We start from the raw sequence: 14,359 nt of genomic DNA on the forward strand, positions 1-14,359 counted from the left end.
AGAGAAGAGAAGCCTCACAAAAATTACATCTGGTTGAAACTTTCGATAATTTGCATAATAGGGCCTCAGAAAAATCACTTGGCCTGGAGGCCCGTCAAAGATCCTAGCGCAGGCAGCGTTGGAGGATGTCAGGGTCTCTCAAACTTTTTTCACGAGCGGCACCTCCTCCTAATCAAAGCTTATCCGCTGCTCCCCAGAACAGTTTAACAGTCTCTTCGGGAAACCTTTGCAGGATGACGCGGCGCACAGTTCGAGAACCCCTACATTATGTATTGGCATCACTTTCTGTTTTCAATGTAAGCTTCCCCAATATTCTGAAACACTATACTCAAATGACCCGCAACGTTACTGTGTGGTGATGGTTGTCAATTTAAATTATCGGGGAGGACTTGAAACGCGAATTCAACTAAATCATCAACAATCCAATCCATAATTATTGATTAAAAACTATAAAATACATGTGAGATTTTAATCATGAACAATAATTATTATTTATCATATACAGTTACAGACATTCCTATACATCTTTCGTCCACCACGTCGTCAATCCTTCTTCTCGTTCACTCTCTGCACACGCACGCCCACACACAGTCGCCAACACGATTCAGGCATGTGGCGCCATCTTTTTCACAATCGGCCATCCTGTAAATCCTTCGTCCCGGAATATCTGTTTTTCCGAAACATCCACTTCATCATGCACTCAGCACAGCTGACGATTCTCGACGGTGCGTCATAATCACTGATCTCGTCGTATGCGTCTTTCATCTTGACTTTCACCAGTCTGTCAAGGTTTCAACACTCTGACTGTGTCTTCAAGTCCTCAAACTGATATCCCTTGATCGCGATCAAAACAGCAGCAGGACATTTATACAAATACAAATACAACGCCACAACAGGCAAATTGCCCAACGAGGTGGCTGACTTAAGAACATCATGGATCCCCGAGCCATTTTTTGGAGGCCCTACCTACTACTGCTACACCACACATGCACCCCCCCCCCCGCGGAACCCCCAACGAATCGGTACATGCGAGAATGTGCGTGTAGTGCTGACGTGAGGTTTTTTGTTTCTCTGTAATGCTTGTTATGTGTAGTGCTACCATCTGCCACCAGTTTTTCTAACTATGAGTGAAGTGTTATGATTGAATGATTTATCGTTGTAGGACTGTTGCTCTCTGTGGCGAGACTTTTTAGCGGGGAGATCGGCTCGCATTTGCGCCTTGAAGTTGGGAACCACAGAAAACCAACTTCAGCCAACCACCACTGTGGGGTTCGAACCCGGATCCTCACATCGCAAGTCCGTCACTATAACCACTCGACCACCACAGCGGCAATATTCTGCGATATTCTGTCTTAAATTGAACGTCTTCCTGTTTTCGTCTGTCACTTCATTAATATGTTCCTTCATTCCCGCATCCTGAGGTATCGGTGTCTCACTTAAGCGTGTTTCAACCCTCATTTGCATTTCATTCATGCACCTTGAGACAGTTACTCAGACAAATATTCACGTGTTGTCTCGTTTTTCAGTTTCCTTTCAGATAACATCTTATGTATATGAGCGCTGCTCAATTTTGAACCAAACTCATCTAGGAGCGTATCTTTTAAGATTGCCCACTAGCTGATACCTCTCCCACCTTGGATGAATAACTTTGCAAGACCTTTGAATCGTTTCTTCGCGAACACAAACAAATGCAACTCCGGCCACTGAAAATCTGGGCCATGTTTTCCAGCTCCTCGACAAATTTCTCGACTGGATAGGTGCTTGTGCCATCAAACCGCTGTATCGAGTCCTCTACATCTTTCAGATTCATGGCAAAGTTCATCGTGAAGCACTGGGAATCAGCAGAACCAGGTCTTCGAACTATCGTTTCGTTGTCGTCATTTACCGGAAGCGCCGTCTCTGACATCTGTTGTAATACTGAGGTCGGTTCACGAGTCCGAGTCGTCATACATCATTGGTCGTCTAGCTTTTCTTCGTAATTGGAAATGGAAACACTATGATGGTCATCTTCTTCATTGATTTTTTGTCGTCTGAAGTTTCGGACGCTTCAAGTTTCTGATTCAAGCCATTCAAGTCCATCAGAGTTGATAAAATGTTTTTTGGCAGTTGATCCCGTCTTACATCACAGTCTAGGCACAGGAAATTTGCAACCAGCAACTGATCTGTATCACTCCATTGCTCAACAATTAGAGATAGTCGATTTTCGTATTCGTCGGAGCCATGCTCGCACCGAAGACCATTGAAATTCCTAAGTCTCTTTCTGTTCCCCCTATCACCCTCAGACCCGAATATGAGTTCATGTAAGATTTTAACAATCTTTGCGGACGCGCTCTTTATGTTAGGGTTAATTTAAGGGATTTCACCCAAACAAATGGACATTCTGTTCGTCGGAAACTGATCAAAACGCACTCACAGTGAACTCAAAATCATCGTCGTTGATTAGTGTGTTTCGTCATTGAAATGTTTTTGCCGTCGTAGATCAGCGAGATTCGTCGTCGTCAATGCAACGTCCCTTATGGGAGTTGCTTGCCCGGTTCGAAATATCCAGCAATAAAGTGGCAAACGACAAGTGGAAAATGATTAGAAACAAACTTTCGCATGAAATATTATTATTTATTCAATTATATGGGTTAGTTAATTTTAACAATGGATTAGTATATCTTGGAGCCCTCTATTTGACGTTAGCAGTAAAGATACTGGCTCACCAATTGATGATCAACAACAGTCAACCTGTGCAGCGATCGGACATCCGATGTTGTTAGCTTTTCCGTAAATACCAGAGGAGTTTTCTCAGTTGAGAACCGGAACACCTTGATCAGTTCCTGGGGGCCTCTCGGTTGAGGGCCGGACCACCTTGCTCAGCTCCGGGGGGGCCTCTTGGTTGAGGGCCGAACCACCTTGATCAGCTCCAGGGGGCCTCTCGGTTGAGGGCCGAACCACCTTGATCAGCTCCAGGGGGCCTCTCGGTTGAGGGCCGAACCACCTTGATCAGCTCCGGGGGCCTCTCGGTTGAGGGCCGAACCACCTTGATCAGCTCCGGGGGCCTCTCGGTTGAGGGCCGGACCACCTCGATCAGCAATGAAGAACTTTGACTGTGAAGATTGTTTTATATTTTGATTCCGGACCTGCCGGAAAACGGATTCAAATAATGTAGATTATTGCATTTTAACAATTCAGCCTAAGGCCAATAGATACGGTAGTAAGACGGTGAACCGTCCTACTAGAGGGCTTCAGTTGAACAGAACAAGATTAGACGAACGCAATGTGAGAGACAAAGAGGGAGGAATTTATACTCCCCTTTTACAAGAAGTTTGGGACTACATGTCCTCGCATGGCCTTTTCGCCTCAACAAAATTATCGAATTTGCATATTCATGCGTCACTATTATAAACATTACAATTTAATTACATTGGAATCTGGCAACATGACATAATCCGGAGAGCTGATCAGACTCTCCCGATTATGTAAACATTACTAACATAACAATATGAAATGAATTGTTCCGACGGAGGTCTGCAGCCCCCCGCCGAAAATAAGTGAGTACAACACTATATTTTCGTATCCGCACAACGAGACTTGCAACAACTCCCCCGGGAAGTTCTTCGATAAAAATAATTAAAACTGGGCTAAGCCTCGCCCAACTATACATATATTGGATCAAACCCCTCCACGAAAATAGCGGCATCGTCGTCATGAGGGGAATTAATTTATGTGGGACATCAGTAGCCCGACCTCTGGCCCGTTCTCGTTCGACAGCCGAAAGACCCCACCCGCCGACTGCCGAACTAATCGAACACTCTGGCCCTTACCGGTTCGCCAGTGGGTCCTCGGGTGGTTTCCGGTAACTGAGAGGTCCCTGGGGTCTAAAATAAGAAGGAATTTCCCACATAACGACAAGACCACCATTAACGTAGAGGGATCGGATCCCGATACGTTACATCAAAAGGAATCTACCGTTGCCGTCCAGCGGAATTCGTCGTCGAAAGGAATGTGTCGTTGCCGTCGTAGATCAGTGAGATTTGTCGAATGGAAACCGTCTTCGTTGAAAGGAGTTGAAGTCGTCGTCTTGAAATAGCGTCATCACTCGAAGGAAACCGTCGTCGTCTTGGAATGCCGTCGTCACTGGAAAGAAACCGTAGTCTTGAATATCTCGGGAATCATCGTCATAGGAAACATTGTCGTCTTGGAAATCTCGGGAATGATTGTTGTCGTCTTGAAAATCAATCCATCCATCCATACCAGCCGATGCCCCCATATTTGTGAGATTTTAATCATGAACGTTAATTATTATTTATCATATACAGTTACAGACATTCCTATACGTCTTTCGTCCACCACGTCGTCAATCCTTCTCCTCGTTCACTCTCTGCGCACGCACGCCCACATACATACCACAGAACTATTTGATTTCAGAATACACATTAGCATGGTTTTAAAGAATTGATGATCAAAACCATCATTGATTGATGATTAAACTCATTTTCCACCACTTTATCGGTTTATAATAGAATTTCACAGTTTTATGTGAATATTATGAGGGAGAAACTCAGGACATCTGTCCCAGAGACATTTTGAATTCATTACCTTCAAAAAACATTTTAAATTAACGGAAATTGAAAAATATAGCACACATAAAAAGGTATTTTCTTTCAATATTTTAATTTATTCAAGAAAATAATTTTAATTTTTAATTGTCTTGGGCAGGGCCATTTTTAGAGCATCATGGGTCCCAGGGCCAAGCGATTTTTCTGAGATCCCACCCAGCAAATTCTCGAAAATTTTAACTGGTTCTCATTTTTGTGACACCTGCGTTCTCTTGGGGCCCCCGGGCCGTACCCAGATGGGCATTAAGACGGCACTGGTCTTGGGACAGACACGGGACCCCTATACCCCCTCTTACATAGGTTTGTTACATTTTACTGTAGTTAAAATCTTACCACTGCTACAAAAGTAGGTTGAAGAACGGGTCATCGCTAAAATCAAATAGATTCGAAAAAAACGGGACATTCTACTTCAAAAAAGGGACGTATGGTCAGGCAAAAAATACATGTAAATATTATGGCCTGTACAGAGAAATGTCTCGCATACTTTGAGCAACACCAATCATTTCTGACTTCCGGCATCCCTGTATTGGACAAAACACATTACAAAATACAAAAGAAAGACCAGATGACAAAACAAAAATAAACAAAGCTAAACAAAAATGGACATACACATACAACCACTTTGACTGCTTGTCCTTCCAGAAGGTCAAAAATAATTTATAATATTAAATTTCTATTTATACCAAAGCAACTGTCATACCATTCTATTTTCATGTAGTGTATTAATTTACACACGTGTACATGCACAGTAATTTAATTTCTATAATATATCGCACAAAAAAATGTATCATAAAAATTGTAAATTAAAATAATTATATTCTGTTCGCCGCTGTGGTGGTCGAGTGGTTATAGTGACGGACTCGCGATGCGAGGATCCGGGTTCGAACCCCACAGTGGCGGTCGGCTGAAGTTGGTTTTCTGTGGTTCCCAACTTCAAGGCGCAAATGCGAGCCGTTCTCCCCGTTAAAAAGTCTCGCCACAGAGAGCAACAGTCCTACAACGATAAATCATTCAATCATAATACTTCCCTCATAGTTTGAAAAACTGGTGGCAGATGGCAGCACTACACTTAACAAGCATTACAGAGAGGAAAAAAAAAAAAAACCTTCACGTCAGGTTTCACTACACGTACACGCACATTCCCGCATGTACGGATTCGTTGGGGGTTCCGGGGGGGGGGTGCATGTGTGGTGTAGCAGTAGTAGGTAGGGCCTCCAAAAAAATGGCTCGGGGATCCATGATGTTCTTAAGTCAGCCACCTCGTTGGGCAATTTGCCTGTTGTGGCGTTGTATTTGTATTTGTATTAATATCTCTTCAGGCTTTGATGATTAGTGATCATACAAATTTTTGAAAATATATATATTTTTTAAAAATATCACTATCCTCAAAAGTGAAACGTGCATCATAAAAGGAGAAAAATATTTTTCAATGCAAATATATTTATTGTATTAGTGTATCGAAAACAATACTCTTCACAAAACAAAAAATATTATAATTTAATCTTGTATTAGTATGATTAGTAGCTTGATATATTGATTCAATATTTTTGGAGCAGTATAACTAAAACTTTTTTTGAAGTTTTTGAAATTTTATCATATTCTCATTTTATCTGTTTTTGGTACTTGATATTCAATTCTTAATCTAGTTGATTATTGATGATTTTGATTCTTTATCAACTATTCTTCATTTGTTGTTCTGTATATATAGTTTTGTCCGATTTTATTATATATATTGTCTAGTTTATTTATGTTAGTATAGTATGCACCGCCCCAAGCATAGATTCCATGTGTTACAATTGAGTATATCCATGTGTAAAATATATCTTTAAAAAAATCTTCATCTATTTTATTTTTAAAACTGTATAAAACTGCTGAAAAAGTTTGAATCTTTTAGTTATTTTTTCACAGTGCAAATTCCATTTGAGGTTGTCTTGTATTATTATATGCCCAGATAGTTATAGTCAGAAACTGTTTATTTCTTGGCAGTTACAGTGTGATATGCTTTGACTAGGGGAATGGTTATGAATTTTTATATGTATTTTATCAAAATTATTTATGTTCCTTGTCTTTAAGCAAATATATTTAGTTTCCTGAATATTTAATTGCAGTTCGTTTTTACCTAGCCAACTGTTTATTATGAAAAGGTTGTCTTCTACTTTTTCTTAATAAACTTTTTATTTCTATTTCTTCTACATACAGAACTGTATCGTCAGCAAAAGATATTAAGTTTCCATTTAGTTTAAGTTTGCAAAATTTGTTTATGTATATGAGGAAAAGTAAAAGGGTCCTAGAACTGATCCCTGTGATACACTCTTTTTTAATTCCAAAAATGTATTAATTTTTTCATTTCTTTTGACTGCTTGTTGTCTATTATAATAATATGCTTCAAACCATTTCAATAGATTGCCCCATATGCCAGCTGAGTAAAGTTTCTTAGTTAGGATATTTAGGTCAACATAATAAAAAGCTCTTTTTAGATCTAAGAATATGGTTATTGAGAATATTTGTTTAGATTATATCCATTATTTAATCGTTTGCATAAATCAATTACAGTCATTTCTGTATATTTTTTCTTTTGGAATCCATATTGATTGGATGCAAAAATTTTTTGGTGATTTAAAAAATTTAGCGCAGTTGTTTCTTTATAATTTTTTCTATAATCTTTGAAAAAACAGGTAGAGTAGAAATCGGTCGAGTAATTTATCATATCAGTTGTACCTCCTTTTTTTATAAATAAGGTGTACCAGAGAATATTTGATTTAGGGATAAAAAAATCTGTTAGATATTGATAAATTTATGAGAATTTTTAATACATCTAAATGATACTTTGAAGAAATTTTAATCATTTTAGGGATAATTTTATCATATCCACATGATTTGTTTTCTTTTATTTCTTTAATTACATTCTTTATTACTTCATCACTGGTTTCAAAATAAAACATGGAATTAATTGCGTTATTCTTTGTTTGTGTTGTGCAAAAATAATGTACATCCTCCAAATTTCTGTTTATGAAATCCACATTGAATCTTTCAGCCATTTCAGAAGCACATTGAAATTCTGGTAATATGTTTTTCTTTACATTTTTCTTCAAAACAGTTTTTCATTGATACATTTCCATTGCAGTTTTTTATTTTTTTTCTAAAGTGTTGAATTTGTTCTTAATGTATTTGTTTCGTGCTTTTTATGAATTCTTTGTCATATATATAGTTCTCGTATTCTATTTCAAAGGATATTTTATATGGATATTTTTTGCGTTTTTTGTACAACTTTTCTTTGTAGTTTATTCTCTCTATAATTTCCTTGGTTATACATTTTTTTTTCTTGGCTTTTTTTTTAATTTTTTTCCAAATGTTTTAGACCATAGGTTCAAGTTCAATGTTATCACATCTATGAATCATTTATATTTATTTTGGGTATTGCTCTCTTCAATGATAGTTTTTATATTCAAATTTGAAATGCATTTTTCAAATTTTTCATAGTTTATTATTGTTATTTGTTCATTAGTTCTGTTGGTTTTCATATTCTTTTCGAAAAAGTTGATTTAACCTATTATTGGCTAATGGTCAGTGACTTGAGTTTTATAAACAGTGAATTCTTGTATAGTTGTTTGTTTTCTTTTATAGAAAGCATGGTCAATACATGTTTTAATTCTATTTTCCTCCCAAGTTATGTTTTCGTGTAATGGATGCAATCCGTTCAACACCATTATATCAAGATATTTTGATGTTTCTATGTCTTCACCATATAGTTTAATATTTATATCACCTACTATTAATGTATTGTAACGAATCTATTTTCCCAGTATGGATATTTTTACTAACTCTCTGTGGCCTTACAGCACCTAATGCGTTTTGTTTGTTTATACGTTGTTAAAAGAAGTTGAGAAGAGAAAATCTATCTTCCAAGAGAAGAGAACGTGAGTTGGAATGTGGCTTCCGTTCTGTAAGGTTGTCTGTTTTGAGTGTGCTTCGAAATAAAGGCTTCTTCTTTAAGTTCCGCAGTTTCGTGCTTTAATTGGACACCCCTCCAATATCAAGGGTTTAGAACTATTCCGCCATCTCCATGAAAAGAGACGCACCTCCTACACGACGTCCCCTTATAGTATTACTTTTCAATTTAACATGTATAACTCCAATTCATCATTAAATTGTGTTATGGTATATTCTATATATAATAACAAATACAGATACAATACCACAACAGGCAAAATGCCCAGAGGTGGTTGAGAAAAAGATGCCCATAAAAAATGTGTATGTCGTATAAAATATAGCAACCCAATTAAAAATGTAATTACAAACAATATAAAAGTATATACATGATGAAATGTTATACAATGCCCATAAAGAATACTTATGGTTGCCTTATTCTAAGTATGGATAGCTTCTGGATTTACCCCAACATGTTTATCGTATTTCTTTTTAAACGTGTCAATTGTGTTACAATTTAATACCTCCGGGGGTAAGTATTAACAACCCTATTAGAGAAAAATTCCCTGCGATACCATAGCCTTGCATTGTCCCTCACCAATCGATACTGGTGTTCCCTTGTAAAAGCAGTCGATTGGCGGTGTACTAAAAGTTCATGGTCCATCCTATCCATCTCATTGAAAATTTTGAACACTTCAATTATATCTCCTCGACACCTGCGTTCATCCAATGTAAAAATATTCACAAAATGAAGTAGCTCTTCATAACTCAAGCCCCATGTGCCAATAAGGACATGCATAGCTCTTCTCTGCATCCCTTTAACCAAGTCTACATCGCTCTGTCGATATGGTCTCCAAAACCTTACAGCATACTTTAGTCCAGGAGGAACTAAACCTTGAAAAAGCAGAAGAATGTCTAGGAGAACGTGAAGAGACCTTTTTGAAAATGAAACAGCATTCTATTCACTTTTTTGACCACCGCTGAACAATGTTCAGAAAACCTAAGCTGCTTATCAATGAGAATTCCCAAATCGGTGACCCTAGTTGCATCCGGGATAGTGACACCATTCAACTCGTAAGAGAAATGTGGGTTGATCAAACCAAAATGACCGACCATGCACTTGTCAGTGCTAAACGTCATGTTCCATTCATTAGCCCATGCTGCAATCCTGTTTAAGTTGGTCTGGAGCATAGTTTCCCAACCTTTTTTCTCCCATCGCCCCCCAACGCAATCTAACCCATAGGATCCTATGTTATACCCGTAGCTTCTACCGCCCCCTGGAACTTTCCATCGCCCCTAAGGGGGCGTTAACACCCACATTGGGAATCACTGGTCTGGAGCAACACCCTATCACTTTGATTCCTGACTACCACCATTAGCCTTACATCATCTGTGAATTTGCTAGCAATCCCATCGATTGATCTAGTTTATCGATAAAAAGTCAATCATGGTACCCCTTCAGGGGGGTATTATAGGTTCTACAGTTTGCATAACTGTCATAGTCATTTATATTATCTGAAATATAATAATTCAGCTTTTTATATCTATATTTCATTTAGACAAATAATATCTATTGATGCATTCAAAGACTTTTAAAATGCTGTGAAGTTATCAAAATTTGCTCTTAAGTATTAAATACTTGTATGTTAAGTATTACATATGATATTGTTTTATTTGTGTTAGTGGGTCTTTTGAAAAATTTTGAGATTCTCCAATTTCCTCCAATGGTGGTTGTTTTTGTGTAACTATTTGACCGATATCAATTTCCATTTGTGTTTGTGTAATTGCTCTAGTTTTGTTATTCTCAATATTCTTGGCTTTACATCTTTTTTGGAAGAAAAGATTTCCTTCTTTAATTTATAATAGTCATTTGTAATTTTAAATTGTCTTACCATAAAAAATAGCTTCTTGTTTTCTATTGTTAGATGTTTGTTGACATAAAAAACCTTTGTAACAGAATTTAACAACTGGCTGTTGCAAAGATGAATTTTTGCAAAGAGAGAAAATTCACTGCCTTTGCGGGGGAATCAAACCCACGTCCTTTCACATTCCGTTTGAATGTCCTAGACCACTAGACTACAAAGGCAACGAATCTCTCAATCTTTCCTGGGAGCTCATGTACACTGAAATTGACCTAACTCAGGCCAAGCTCACAACTGCTGACACTGCCACCCGATGGCGACTTATGAAAGGATGACGTCACTCTTCGCTATCCATACAAAGGTTTTTAACAACTGGCTACTGCGAAGATGAATTTTCGGAAACGGAAAATTCAACTGCTTTTGCAGGGAATCAAACCAACGTCCTTTCATTTTCCGAGTGAACCCCCTAGACCAGTGTTTCTCAACCACCGGGCTGCGAGAATATATTTATTATCCGTTCATTTTTCAAAGCATTTCCACAAATAACTAAATTGGTTTATTTCACTATTATGGTACATATTTTAATTTTTCAGTCTAGAAATCATGCAAGGGGAAAGATGAAAAACCCTTCTAGAGTTCCAGAACAAAGGCTTCCAGCCGCAATTGCAAATTATAAGAATTTGGAGAATCCCTCTTCCCCTTATTGTGCTGAAAATCCTTCATTTTGTTACAAGACCCAAAGGAAGGGAAACATGTCTCTGGTCCTCCCATCCCCCTTGAAACTAGTATTTTTAATTGAATTTTTTTTGTCTTCTCGTATTTTTGAGTATCCGTCTTCATGAGACCCAAACAATACAGCAGGAGTGGAGAATATTTTTTATACTCTCCGTCCCTTTCCCCCGAAAATATCTTCTTACTGCTTCAGGGCTCTCTGTTGACATCCAGATGACCCTGTTGTTTGCGTGTTCATGGTTTGCCATTGTCGACACCACAGAAAATGTCCTGAAGACAAGAATGCCATAAGAAAACTCAGTACTCCATGTTCCTTGGAGACTGGAAAAACATCTGTGCTACATGCCAAGCTGCATAACTTCAAAGGGGAATAATTATGAGTGATTAGGAATTTCCGGGCAATAAGAAAACCACCTTCGACCATTGGACTCATTATTTATGGCCAGTAGTAAAAACCTCTAAGCAGTTTTATTATAACGATTTAGTATGTGTTCTCAGAAATGAGCGAAGTATTTTACATATGTGTGGCAAATGTCAGCGACTAATCAGTGAAGCGCCTGCTGTATACAGAAAATAGTGTTTTGAATTGGTCTTCAAGGTGTACATAACTACTGGTGATAACTCGAATACTGTTTTCTTTGCAAAAATGCAGTGAATTATGTTGTGAGAGTTTTCGTTTTGATTTTTTTCCAGCGTCATATTTTTCATGTGTCCAAATGATAGGTTTACAAATCTAAATTTTTGTTAAAAAATAGAGAAAAGTTTAAGTTTTAGAGTAGAAAAATTGAGATCAAAGTTTTGAAATTTATCAAGTTACACAATTTAACATAAACATCTATCGTGAATATACCGAAAAGTGCTTCGCCCAAAAACTAACAATTTTCTGCTCTTCAGTGGACTTTTATGGTGAGTTACAATATGGACAATTTTTTTTATATCATTACTTCCTTTCTAGCTGAGATAGAATACAAAGTTCGATCTTAAAATATATTTTACATCAAGTTATTAAAAAAGTGCTAATAAATAAGTCTATTCCATTGCCCACTATGAATGAAAACTTCGTATTTTTGCACACTATGCGAAATTAGTCTATAAAGTTGAATATTAAGATGTTTCAATTGGTTTGTGATAAATTGAATTTTTTAATGAGGTAGAGGAGCCAAAATGAAGAAAACATTGAGAGGTCTGAAAGTTGCCATTTGTCCCGGGCTCAAAGTCTTATGCAGGAGAGGGAGTGGAGCGTTGCATTGTATATTGGGGCGCTCAAACATCTTCAGTACCCAGGTTCTGGCGCTTAAGCAATGAGGATGTTTACTGCAGTTGCTGATGAAACGCTTCATTTGTTTTGACTAATACATTACCAAAAAAAAAAATGTTGTATCACTCCGCAAGATAATGGATTCAATTTATTAAATGGGTTTTAATTAATTAAAATGGTTTAAATTTATTATTCAATTAAATAAGGGTTTAATTAATTAATTGATTAAATAGATTTTTAATTAACTAATTAAATCATTAGCTCACAATCAAAAGGTAATTGGTTGTTTATTAATTATTAACTTATGAACGAGTATGCTATTCCAGACCAGGCGGTAGACTCATAGAAATTTGATTCACTGGGCCGCGGTTCCAAAAAGGTTGAGAACCACTGCCCTAGACCACTAGACTACAAACACAACAAATTGCAACCATTCAAAGCACTCCCAGATTTCATTTTTATTCTTCAAGTCATTTGACAGAAAAGGAACTGACTCATAGTCATATTTCAAACTAAGACTTTTATTCAAATTCACAAAAACACAATTACAAAAAATTAGTTGATACACGATGTTAACGTTAATGAAACTTTAATATAATATAAAAATAAAACATGAACGTATCATAGGAAACAAGTTCACAGGTTACTATTGCACTTATCTGATAGTGGGTCCGGAAATTTGGTATATGACTAGATGAAATCCACCGTCCATGTGATTTCCAATATCCAAGTTTTCCAATGGATGTGTGTATCTTTGGAGTGATCGAGCCAGCGGAGCCTTAACTCACTGGACGTTGTGTTTCCACACACCAAGGCACACTATATGTAATGAGCACAGCATCGAAGCCTGTAAAAGTCCAATCGATGAAACCCGTTGGGTATGTGATAAAAAGGGCATCGATAAGGTGTCGATCACTGGATGTTGGTTCCAAGCTTGCCAATGGACACAATTTGGAGGAGGATTAGAGTCAGGATATAATGAGGCACGGACATTGAGGATTGCCAGAGTCGACCAATCCAATGAGATGGTAGACGATACCAACTTGATCAGCACCGAGGATATTAGATATGTCGAGACTTTCCATCATCACATGGTACGCTTTGGGAAAGCTAAGTCACCTCTCACATTAGAGAATTAGTACTAACTCGTCATAAAAAGTCTGGACCTGCTGAGACACAAACACAAATTTAGTAAAACATTTGAGAATATAATTTCAAGCCAAGGGCCAGATGAGATTTTAGTTGAACATTACAGGATATAATTCCTATTATATGTTGGTTGTGTTTCCACACACTAAGGCACACTATATGGAATGAGCACAGTATCGAAGCCTGTAGACGTCCAATCAATGAAACCCATTGTAACGTGATGGGAGTACCCGTGAATTATTTTTAGTCGGGTCCTGTGGTTTGCTGGTGGGAACCACGCAGAGTCGTTGTCAACGTTAGAGATTATGTTAGCAATGTTTTGCTTTGAGAAATAATGTTTTGCAAGTATAATTATATATGTTTTTGCAATATTTTACCTTCACGCCATTGGTGGGCCTAGGACCACCTCACAGTTAATAAAGTCATGAGTAGAGCCCGGATTATATGCGCTAAAAAAGTGACAAAATATGCTCTAAAAATATGCAAATATGCACTTAAAATGCAAAAATATGCTCTTAAAATGCAAAATGTGTACTTAAAATGCAAAATGTGCACTTAAAATACAAAATGTGCACTTAAAATGCAAAATGTGCATTAAATACTCCAGAATATGCACTAGAAATCTTGAAAAGGTGAAAAATTCCGAAGTATGTACAAAAAATGAGAAAATATGCATTAAAAAAATTACCATGCGAAAAAAGCAGATGTGTTTTTAAAATGCATCTTTTCTATTTCGTAGTGCATATGTATTCATTTATAAAAAATATTTCCTCACATATATATATATATATATATATAAAATACCCGCATATGCAAATAACTTCTAC

The 14,359-nt window shown here is 37.3% G+C and overlaps 1 protein-coding gene across 1 annotated transcript in view; it reads left to right on the forward strand.

The window, feature by feature from the left end:
- LOC149084781 (tubby-related protein 4-like) overlaps positions 1-14,359 on the forward strand; it is a 178,329-nt gene that overhangs the window by 61,665 nt on the left and 102,305 nt on the right. The gene's annotated exons all lie outside the window — the stretch shown is intronic.

Source organism: Pholcus phalangioides, unplaced genomic scaffold, assembly GCF_987345545.1.
Source record: "Pholcus phalangioides strain wild (caught in Gottingen) unplaced genomic scaffold, Ppha-v1.0 ptg000007l_1, whole genome shotgun sequence".
Taxonomy (NCBI): Eukaryota; Metazoa; Arthropoda; class Arachnida; order Araneae; family Pholcidae; genus Pholcus; species Pholcus phalangioides.